This window comes from Hibiscus syriacus, unplaced genomic scaffold, assembly GCF_006381635.1.
Source record: "Hibiscus syriacus cultivar Baekdansim isolate YM2019G1 unplaced genomic scaffold, ASM638163v2 tig00112383_pilon, whole genome shotgun sequence".
NCBI classification, from domain to species: domain Eukaryota; kingdom Viridiplantae; phylum Streptophyta; class Magnoliopsida; order Malvales; family Malvaceae; genus Hibiscus; species Hibiscus syriacus.
In genome coordinates, this window is record NW_024063319.1 from 1,156,872 (window position 1) to 1,167,529 (window position 10,658).

Consider the following 10,658-nt stretch of genomic DNA (forward strand, 5'->3'; position numbering starts at 1 on the left):
TATCTTAAATATGCGTAGGATTTCCCAAACATTGGTATTATAATGTTTGTCTTGTTTATATAGTAAATGCCGATGAGAGGGGAACTAGTAAGGATGACTCTCTAGCATTCCATAGGATTAAACTCAAACCTCAGCAGTGGCTGGTGGGCGAGAAGGATCGAGTTACGGTCAATAACGTCGGTGGTTGGAGGCCGACGTGGAGGCATAAATAGAAATTTTATTCGATTTAGGTATAATAATTAGGTATTTAGTTTAGAATTAATCATTGACTTTAGAAAATTTTCATTTAGGTCCTAAACTTTTAAATATTTTAGAATTCGATTCTTTAGACCTTGATCCTTTTAGTCCCTTGCCTTTGATTAAACTCTTAATATTGACATAATTAAATAGGTTAACTAGAGCCTCCATTTTAACTTAGATTTCAAATTAGTCTCTTAATTTAAGGGATAATTCGAAGCGGCTCTCGCTTAAAAGCTCGAGGGACCATTTCGGTTATTCTACTCAATAATTAACTAAACTCGAATAGGATTAATATTAGAACTTACATATTTAGGTTTGAGCCCCTAGGTTCTTTAACTTTCATAATTTGACATCGTAGGTTAGAAAAAGCCTTAACTTATTTTTAGTATAATTAAGATTAAATAAAATTTTGTTTGATTACATTGTTTTTAAAACGTAAGGCAATGTTCACTTATTAAGGAGTTAATAGTATACCTCCTCGATCGTGCTCAGGGGGTGACTACTGGTAATTCCCTAAATAAGTCGACATCCTTTTCAAAACCACATCGTGTTTTCTAAAAACGAGGCAATGTTCGGTTATTAGACACAATAGTTGATTTCCAGCATTTACGCTCAGGGGCGAATGTTATCGGTCTCAATAAACGAATACCCTTTTCAAACTTTTCATCCTTAATGATTTTTAAATTAAATAAAGATCGAAGTCAAAATTTACAATTTTAAATATAGGGTAATCAACTAGGTACCAATTTTTGGGCGCTTGTGGGGTGCTAATCCTTCCCCACGCGTAATTGACTCTCGAACCTGATTTTTGGATTTTCGCAGACCCCAAAACTCGATATTTTATTAAAATAAAATGTTTTATTAAAACCACCCGGTTTTTTTACGGTGTTTCAATCTCACCTTAAATGATTGGTGGCGACTCCTCACATTCGAAACGATTTTCAAAGAGAAAAACTCCGAATCGGTATCGGTTTTTCCCCGCCCGGACGAAAAACGGTGTCGACAAGTTTGTTTTCACTGGTTTTTGGACCTTTTTAACAATTTGGGATTCGTCTTCTATGCAAAACTGAGCTTCGTAAAAAGGGAGAAATTAACTTGAGATGCCATGGAAGCTGGATTGGGATCCCTTGAACAAGAAAAGCGAATGGATTTGTGTAGTTTTTCAACAAAAGTGGGCTTTAATCCCCACAGGCATGATCGTGATTAGGGTTGCACGTAGATAGAGGCATTGAAGGTTGAGTTGGAAGTGTTTGAGTCAATGTTATAAAATAATGGTTGCACGCTCGGGAAGCAAAGCCCTAGGTCAAGAAACAAAGGCCTACTTTTGGGGACTCTAACCGACTTTGGACTCCCAAGCTTGGCATTTGACCCTCTGCAACCCCATTAATTTCATGGTACTGAACCTGCCAGCCAATTACTAGAAATTTTTTTTTACCAACTTCTTAATACGAGAAATTTTGAACCCAAGCACTAATGCTCGAGTCAAATAGAGATTCAAAAACTTGATTTTAGTTCCCATTTGTGGGTTTCACTGAATTACCATTACAAAAACGCTGCAAAAATTGAGGAATTCTGCCTAGAGTTTGGTTTCCAATGCCTATAAAATCAGAGGAAATTTGTAGTAATTAAAATTCACTTTTGCCCCTTAAACATTTAAAACGTGACTTTCAGCTTCTAATTAATTAACATAAATCACGCTAGTTGATTGTAATGTGTTAAATATAATCACTACGATGGATCGAATGGGCGAGTGGGGTAGTTTCCCTCATAAAATTTTTTAAATTAGTATATATTTTAGATATTTTTTTATATTTTCAATTGATAATCTATTTTTCCTCTAAAATTTTATAAGTCCACTATTCCTAAAATAATATATAAGATCTTGTGTCTATCACTGCTAATCACGTTGGTAGGGTTATAATTACAACAATTCGGAAATTATGGGTTTAAATATGTTTATGTGTTTAATAATTTTAATTTAATTAATTAAGGTTTAATGATAATTTAAGAAATGTAAAACCAAGAGGAATTAAATAGAAATAAGTTTTTTAATGCATTAAAAAAAGTGATAAAGTTAAAAATTTTAAATCACAATATGAATTATTTTTAAAGTAATTTGAGTATTATTTTAAAGAGGTCTTAATTTTTTTTTTAATATTTTATATAAAAAAATATTATTTAGAAAAAAACATTGAAGAGTATCAAACTGATCCAAGATGGTTGTTGCTTCCATGCATTGAAAGAGTCAACAGCAAAAGCAAATAATATTTTTTTAATGACGTGTTATACACGGGATATAAGTAATTATAATATAATTTTATTTATTTAATTTTGAATAAAACATAATCACCATAATTTTCTTTATACTACATTTAGAATTAAAGCATAACATCAACAAAAAATAAATATATGTTCTTCCTTTATTATTTTCTTTGAGTTCAACAGGATTTGTTCTATAGACTCGTACTTATGTATCGTTGAGTTCTTCCTTTATTTTAATTATATATGTATGCATTTTTTTTAAATATAGTATTAATTAGCATAATCATACATGATTCTTCATTGATGCTAAGTTGAAATTGTTTTTAAAATAGTGTATTTAAAAAAACAATAAAAGATAACTATTAAAAGTATGATTTGTATCAACGGGTTAGTTTAAGTGGTAAGTAACTTGATATCGCTTAAGCAAAGTTTCAGGTTCGAGTCATTGTGTATGCAAAAAAATCTATGCTGGGAGACTCACCCACTAAAGCCAAGTGTTCGACACAGATCGATCTATAGATTAATCAAGGCATAACCTTTAAACTAGAAGGAAAAAAAAGCATGATTTGTTAATTTGAGTGTTTGATAATTTTGTATTGTAATGTGGCGAGAAGTTAAAAAATATTTTTCATCTCAACATTAGTTTATTACTAAGGACTAGTAATGTCAAATATAATTTTTAACTATAAAAAGTTTTCGAAAGGAACCAACAATACCGTAATATTCTGGATATAATCGTGCCACAAATATTGAATTATTTTTGTTGCTCTTTGATTTTAATGTATTGATTAATTCAAATCGATCCGCGTCACAGACTTAATTTTGGTAGGTGAGTCTCTTAGTAGGGATTTTTGTATACACAAGAACTCAAACTTAAGACTTGCTTAAGCGATATCAAGTTGCTTACCACTTGAATCAACCATGTTGATAATATTGAATTGTTTAGTACAGGATAATTATAAAATAATATCTATTTGGAATCTTTCATAGTCATTGATAATACATATTTGCAAACATAATTGTTTGAACCCAATATTTCTAGGAAGAATAACACTGCCTTCAACCACTAAGATAAAATTTAATATATATAAAGATAAAATTTAATAAATAGAAAGGAGTATTTAATTTTGAATTTTAGGATAAATTATCTATTTAATTTCATATTTTTAATTTTATCATCCAACTATTTTTTTAAACATATTTAATGTCATGTTTTCTTTCTACCTTAATCACTAACCAATAGGTTTCCACTAAAACTTAACTGATACGATGATATATTATGGTATAATAATAATTTTAGTTCTCGAAACTTAAGTTTTCTATCAATTTGATCGTATTCAAAATAACTCATCAAATTTAACTCTGGTTACAATACTAACATCTTTTCAAAATCAATTTACATGATACATATATAATTTGTATAAATCATCTGAGTATTCTTCTTTGAGTTACAAATTGTTTAGCTTTCTTGATATAACGTTATATCCAATTGATAAGCTAAGATATTATATCCAATTGATTACATGCTCTATGAGGATGCAAGAACTGTTGTTTCTGTCTTAGCCATAGGATTTAATATTTTCTCTCTTGTATTAAATTTTTTTTGAACCAGTATTTATTGATATATATATATATATATATATATCATATCACTTTATTAATAATTCTTATTAATAGAATTTTATAAAATATAAGGATTTGTTTGGTTCTAGAAAATATTTTCTGTTTTTGTTTTCTATTTTTATTTTCATAAAATAATTTTCAATTTCAAATTTTTTAAAAATTAGAAAATATGTTTGTTTAATATAAATGAAAATTTATATTTATAAATAAAAAATAGTGAAACTATATTTGTATCTAAATTTTAAAAATATAGATGAGAAAATATTTAATAACTTTTATTACATAAATTGTACATGTGAGTTATACAATTATAAAATAATAAAATTGATAGGAGATTTCATAAATAAAAATTATTTTAGTTTATAATAAGATTATAGTGTTGATGCATATTGGACATTAATTAAATTAAAAAATATATATACATAAAATATTGTTGTCAGCAAGACACACAACAGTGTCATTAAAATAAAAATATGTTTAGTAGTATTTAAGCCCTTAAAACTTTTGAAAAAAAAACTAATGTAGTTTGTGATTTTTTATTTTTTATTTATTTTTTTGCACTAAATGTGACACTTAATCTGAGAAAAAATCAATCTAATCTTTTGACCAACGAAATCAATCATTGATCATCATGGCGTTTACATAATAGTTCACAAAGCTTATATGGTAATATACAACATTGATATGACAGCTTACGATGTTGTGACAATACACGATAGACGAATATGTGATAGATTGACTTATTTGATTTTTTTCTCGTTAAGTGCAAAACTCTAACTAATTTTTTATAAAGTTTGAGGACTTAATTTAAAAAAAATTATTTAAAATTTAAAATATAAAACATAAACAATTATTAAGATGTTCAATACATTAAATATAAAAATACTACAAAACTAAATTTATTAAAAATTTAATTTAAGGACCATATTGAGTATAAAAAATTTAGAGACCAGTTTGATTTTTTTTTGGGTAGAAGTTTAAGGATTTTCAATACCATTAAGTCAAAAAATTATTGTTAGAATGATTTGGACCTATGTAAGATAAGTTAAAAATCTAGATCTCGTGTTTCTTGTTGATCAAATTTTCAAAACAAATTTAATGAAAATACTAAAAACATATTTTTTATGTTTTCATATTTTTCATTTATTTTTATTTTCATTTTTCAAAAATCATTTTCTAATTTTACATCCAAACACGTTTTCTTCAATATTTTCCTTCTTCCAAGAAAATGAAAATGAAAATAAAAATAACTTGTATTTTCTAAAACCAAACAAACCCTAACTTTTACATATTTATTTTCACTCACACAATGGGTGTGATAAAAAATCTAGTATATAATCATTTAATGTATCATTTTATCCAAAATTATTAAATGTTAGTCAAAAATATTATTAAATATCTAAAGCTTTTTTCATACAATGTTTTTTAAATTAAACTAATTTTTACAATAACTAAAAATCTGAAATTTAATACCTAATTTTGTAAGTTAACCTATCATATTTTAACTAAATAATCTGAATTATTTCTTATATTTAGTTCACTAAATTTTAAATAAATTCATAAAAATACGTATTTATATAAAGTTTAGTTAGTTTTAAAATTTAAATAAAATTATAAAATTATTGTAGTTTTGAATTCTCATTTTGTTAACTTTTTTTATTAATATGAGGTAAGTATAAGGTAGTAATTATTCATCGATAATTTTCAATCATTCGACATTGAATGTTCACACCCCTAGCATTCATGTTGCTCGAACTCAGGACCTCAAAGAATAACAACAATTTTTTTTACCACCAAAGTCGCTTGGTTCGTGACTCATTTTATTTATTTAGTTGCAAAGTTAATTAAGAGTCCGAATATATATGGAATGGTTTATCAATCAAAAGCATGGGAATTTAGTTGAATGAAGATGTACTTGTTACTCTAACAATTATAATCTTATCTAATTACAATGAATTCTAATTCATTAAATATGTTTCATCGACAGAATGTAATTACATTTTAATTCTTCATATTATTTTGACAATATAAGTTGTAACTACACAATTACATAAATTTAAATTTTAAAATAATTTTAATTATAAATTTGAAGAATGTAATTGCATACATGACAATGCTTGTAAATGCTTCGACTGCCTTCTTTTGTGTCTGTAGGGTTTCATATCGATTCGGATCATTCTCAAACATATATTGTAAAATGGTCTTGATCAATTTGTTACTTTTGAAATTTCAGTGATAAATTTTTTTTACTCAAATATTAGTGATCTGTTGTGTAGTTTACCATTTTTAATTTTATATATTCACTATGTCACGTCGATAATTCATTAAAATTTTAACGACAGTTAACTCTCAATGACTACATTTTAATTAAATAAAAATGAAAAAAAGCCAAATATTATATTTTTTAAATTCAATGAGAAAAACACACAAATTTTAAACAAAAATGACCAATCACGTAGTTTACCTCAAAAATTAATAAGAAATCAAAAAAAGAGGTTAATTGTTAAAGCCTTTGGTCTTAATTTGCCACACAAACTATATAGCTCCAGAAATTCTATTGATTCGATTTTTAGGAGTTTGAATTTGTAATTAACTCCGAAATCGAAGCTTAATTTTCACAAAAGTGGTCTACAAAGATATATTATACCCTTTACTTTAGTTTATGCTCCCAGTTAGGGAAAGTGGTCCATGTTAATTTGTGCATTAAACTAAATTAATAATCACATGTTCATTAACTGCTTGTTAAATGTTATCTCTTCACAGATACAAAATTGTATATATTATTAATCTGACCAAGTCAGTGGAATAGAAGCTCTGGGGAATGGAATAGAAGCTGAATTACATATTTATATATATTTCAGCTTTGTTTATTGGGAGTTGGTTCGGGTCCATGTTTCCATATAATATAACTCAAACCCATAAACCATAATAATGTATGATATTTTGGGGTTTATTTTTGTCATGACTTGAAATTGGATAGGCAAAAGGTATCATGAGAATTGCATTAAAAAAATTGCAAGTTACAAGCAATGTTAGCATCCCAAGATGCTGCTGATTTTGTTGCTTCCTTGAGATTCTTCTATTAAACAAAGATTCAAAATGGTTTCTATTAAGGGACAGGTAAGAAAATAAGAGTCTCCTTGTAGAATAAAATCCATTTTCCTTGCTTGGGTCTCATTTATTGTTTTTGTTAGAAATAGAATTCATATTAAAAGATGTAGAGCTTATGAAGGCTTTAAGTGAATTTGAACGAAGAATTTTCTGGAGACTTCAGGGAAATTTATATAGAAGATCTTTTGGAGGCTTGAAAGTGTAGAGATTCACTTGAACGGAGGATATCTCAGTACGATGTTTGTCGTAACGGTTTTTCAGGTGATTCTAGATTAAGTCGCCACTAATATTTTGGATTAGATAAGGCCATATATTTAAATTATATTTTATTGGATTTAAGTCTTACCAGAGACTCTTCTAGAAGGGTTTGAGAGTCGATTACGTGTGTGGAATGATGAGTACCCAACATCGTTTTTCCCGCACCAACACAGTTATAATTTATCTTAATAGAAAAAATTAAAGTTTAAACAAAAAAATTTAAAGAAAATATCTAAATTACTTAGATTTGAGCATTAATTATTGTGAAATGCAATAAATTAGAATGAGGAAAATAAGAAAATTGAACGGTTTAGTCTAATCTGTAAAAGTAAAACAAATAGACTATGGAACCAAAACAAAAAATAATACAAATCATACATGATAAGATAAATTAAAAATAAAAATTAAAAAAATTAAAGAGCATGCAAGAATAGATAAATATAAAGTACCCAAAATGAATAACAAATAAATAAAGGATTCATAAATAAAAATTTAATTTAAATACAAAAGAGATTTTGGGAATATTGGGTTTTTTTATATAAAAAGAATCAAATTAAATAAGCAAAAAAGTAAACAAATTAAACGTAATTTTGGGAAAAGATAATTTCAATTAGGAAAAAGGTAAAAAAAAAGGCTAAAAATAAAAGAATATCAAATTTAAAAAAAGAAATAGAAAAACAAGCGGAAATTATTAAAAATTAAGAAATAAAATAAAAATATAAAATAAAATAAAATGTGAAAAATTAAATAAACAAAAAGCTAAATAGAAAAATGATTAGAATGAATTAAAAAAATATTTAGGGATTGTAGAGAGAATTATCTTCTATCAGTGTGAAAAATATGTGAATATCATTGAGATTCGAATCAGGTCATTGAATCGTTTAATTAAAATTAAAAAAAAATGATTGTCCATAATAATAAAAAGGTTTAAAAGAAAAATTAAATAGGTTAATAAAAAATCCATTATTTTATGACCTAATAATAAATTTTGATGATAAGAAGCGTCTCCCATTCACTTCGTGGGTGAGTCGACCCTAAACACACACTCTCCTTTGAAAAGTCACCAAAAAAAGCGGCTGATCCTTCGGGGGATCCCTCCTTAGATAGCATACATTGGCTAAAAAATTAAGTGAAACTCTCAACTCGGTAGCTTTGAGTTCAACCTCTCTTTTTATTTAAAGCTTACTTGTTTCTTAGGGTTTGCTTCATTGTCAAGCCGTTCTTCTGTCAGGACGTTTCTTGCTCTTCAGTCTATCCCCTAGGGTTTTTCCTGAAAAATCTTTAGCTTGAAACAAAGAAGCAAAAAGAAAGGAGAAATTATCGATTTTGTTTAGGCAAAAGAAATGGATGAGAGAACAAGTGAAAGTGACAAAATGGAAGAAATCGTGCTACCAGGGTTCAGGTTTCATCCAACAGATGAAGAGCTTGTTGGGTTTTATCTGAAAAGGAAGATTCAGCAGCGTCCTCTCTCAATAGAGCTGATTAAGCAACTAGACATCTACAAATACGATCCATGGGATCTTCCAAGTAATTTAATCCCATGCTTCATATTCCATAAATGTTTTAACATTTAGTAGCAGATGATTCGAAACTGAGACTTGGTTTCCTTTTTGTATGAAGAACTTGCAGGTACAGGGGAGAGAGAGTGGTATTTCTACCGTCTTAGGGACAGAAAATACAGGAACAGTGCAGGCCGAACCGAGTAACCGGAACTGGATTTTGGAAAGCCACTGGGACTGACCGCCCCATCTATTCATCGGAAGGCACCAGCGCCAACTGCGTTGGCTTGAAGAAATCTCTTGTTTTCTACAAAGGTAGAGCAGCCAAACGGATGAAAACTGATTGGATGATATATGAGTTTAGGCTACCTTCTCTCACAGACTCTGCACCACCACCAAAGAGATACCTTGACAAATGCATTATTCCTCCCAATGTAAACAATCTAACAACAAACCAGTGAACCACTTTCTTTCAATCTTTTTCTGCCTCTTTTTTAACTGTTATTACGAAAACTCTTGCAGGATTCATGGGCGATATGCAGGATATTCAAGAAAACCAACTCCACGGCTCAAAGAGCTGTTTTTCAATCCTGGGTTTCTCCGATACCTGAAACATCATCGATGTCCGATATGGTTAGTAGAGGTTCAAACAGTAACACTGATGTACTACAGACATGTTCTGCAGCGTTTTCTGCTCTAGATTTTGTCCCTTACAAGCCCATCAACCCGAAAGCTGAAGAGAAGCTTCCACAAGTACTTCCCATGTCCAACGGAGACCTAACCGGCCTTGTTTTTGCACCTCTCCATCAAAACTCACCACCTGCGAAATCGGCGGCCAACGTTACTTCCATGTTGATAAACATGTCATCTTCCATGCTCGGAGACTACGATAGGGCCTTGGGGAATACCGTTGTGTTTGACGGTAGATCACAAGATGATTGTAATGGCGGCTTCTCTTCAGGGGCCTTGCCAATTGAGATGCAAGGGAACATGGTGATTAATAACTATCATCAGCGGGATGGTATTCGATCCATTGGATTTCCCTTGCCTTTGCCTTTGCCAATGCCAATGCTCATGCCAAGCATGCCTTGGGACTCTTCATGTTCTTGTGAGATGTCAACAAGTTTTTCCTCGACTAAGTGTAACACTTGATGTACTTTAACAAAATTGGCTGACCCTTATTCCCATATGTAATGGGGTAGGGGAGATAAGATAGTAGGTTATCCCCAACGCCAGGTTGAGAGCAGCTTCCGTAGGAGACTTTCGAATTATGAAATGTCCTCCGTAGAACTCGATCCCACGACCCCAAGGTTAAGAGTATTGTATTCTACCAACTGAGTTGGATAGTCATTTCCAATTGATGTACTTTAACAACTTTTGGGCTTAAACAGGTTGATTTTTTGGTTGTTTTGTCTGATTGGTTTTGAAGCCCGAACCCATAAACTCCATCATTTATGACTTTATATATATATATATATATATATATATATATATATATATATATATATGGGATTTATTTTTATCCAAAAAATGGATTGGAAAATTAGTAAATAATCTTTAGGGGTGGGGAATAATATAAAAAAGGGTAAACATAATGCTTGAAATGGCTGTTCAACAATAAGTTTTACTTGGTTTTTTTTTGTGTCATTTCGATTAGCATTATAC

The 10,658-nt window shown here is 29.3% G+C and overlaps 1 pseudogene; it reads left to right on the top strand.

Moving 5' to 3' along the window:
- The first annotated feature begins 8,775 nt into the window (after nucleotides 1-8,775).
- LOC120178915 lies at nucleotides 8,776-10,145 on the top strand (annotated as a pseudogene).
- The last annotated feature ends 513 nt before the right edge of the window (nucleotides 10,146-10,658 follow it).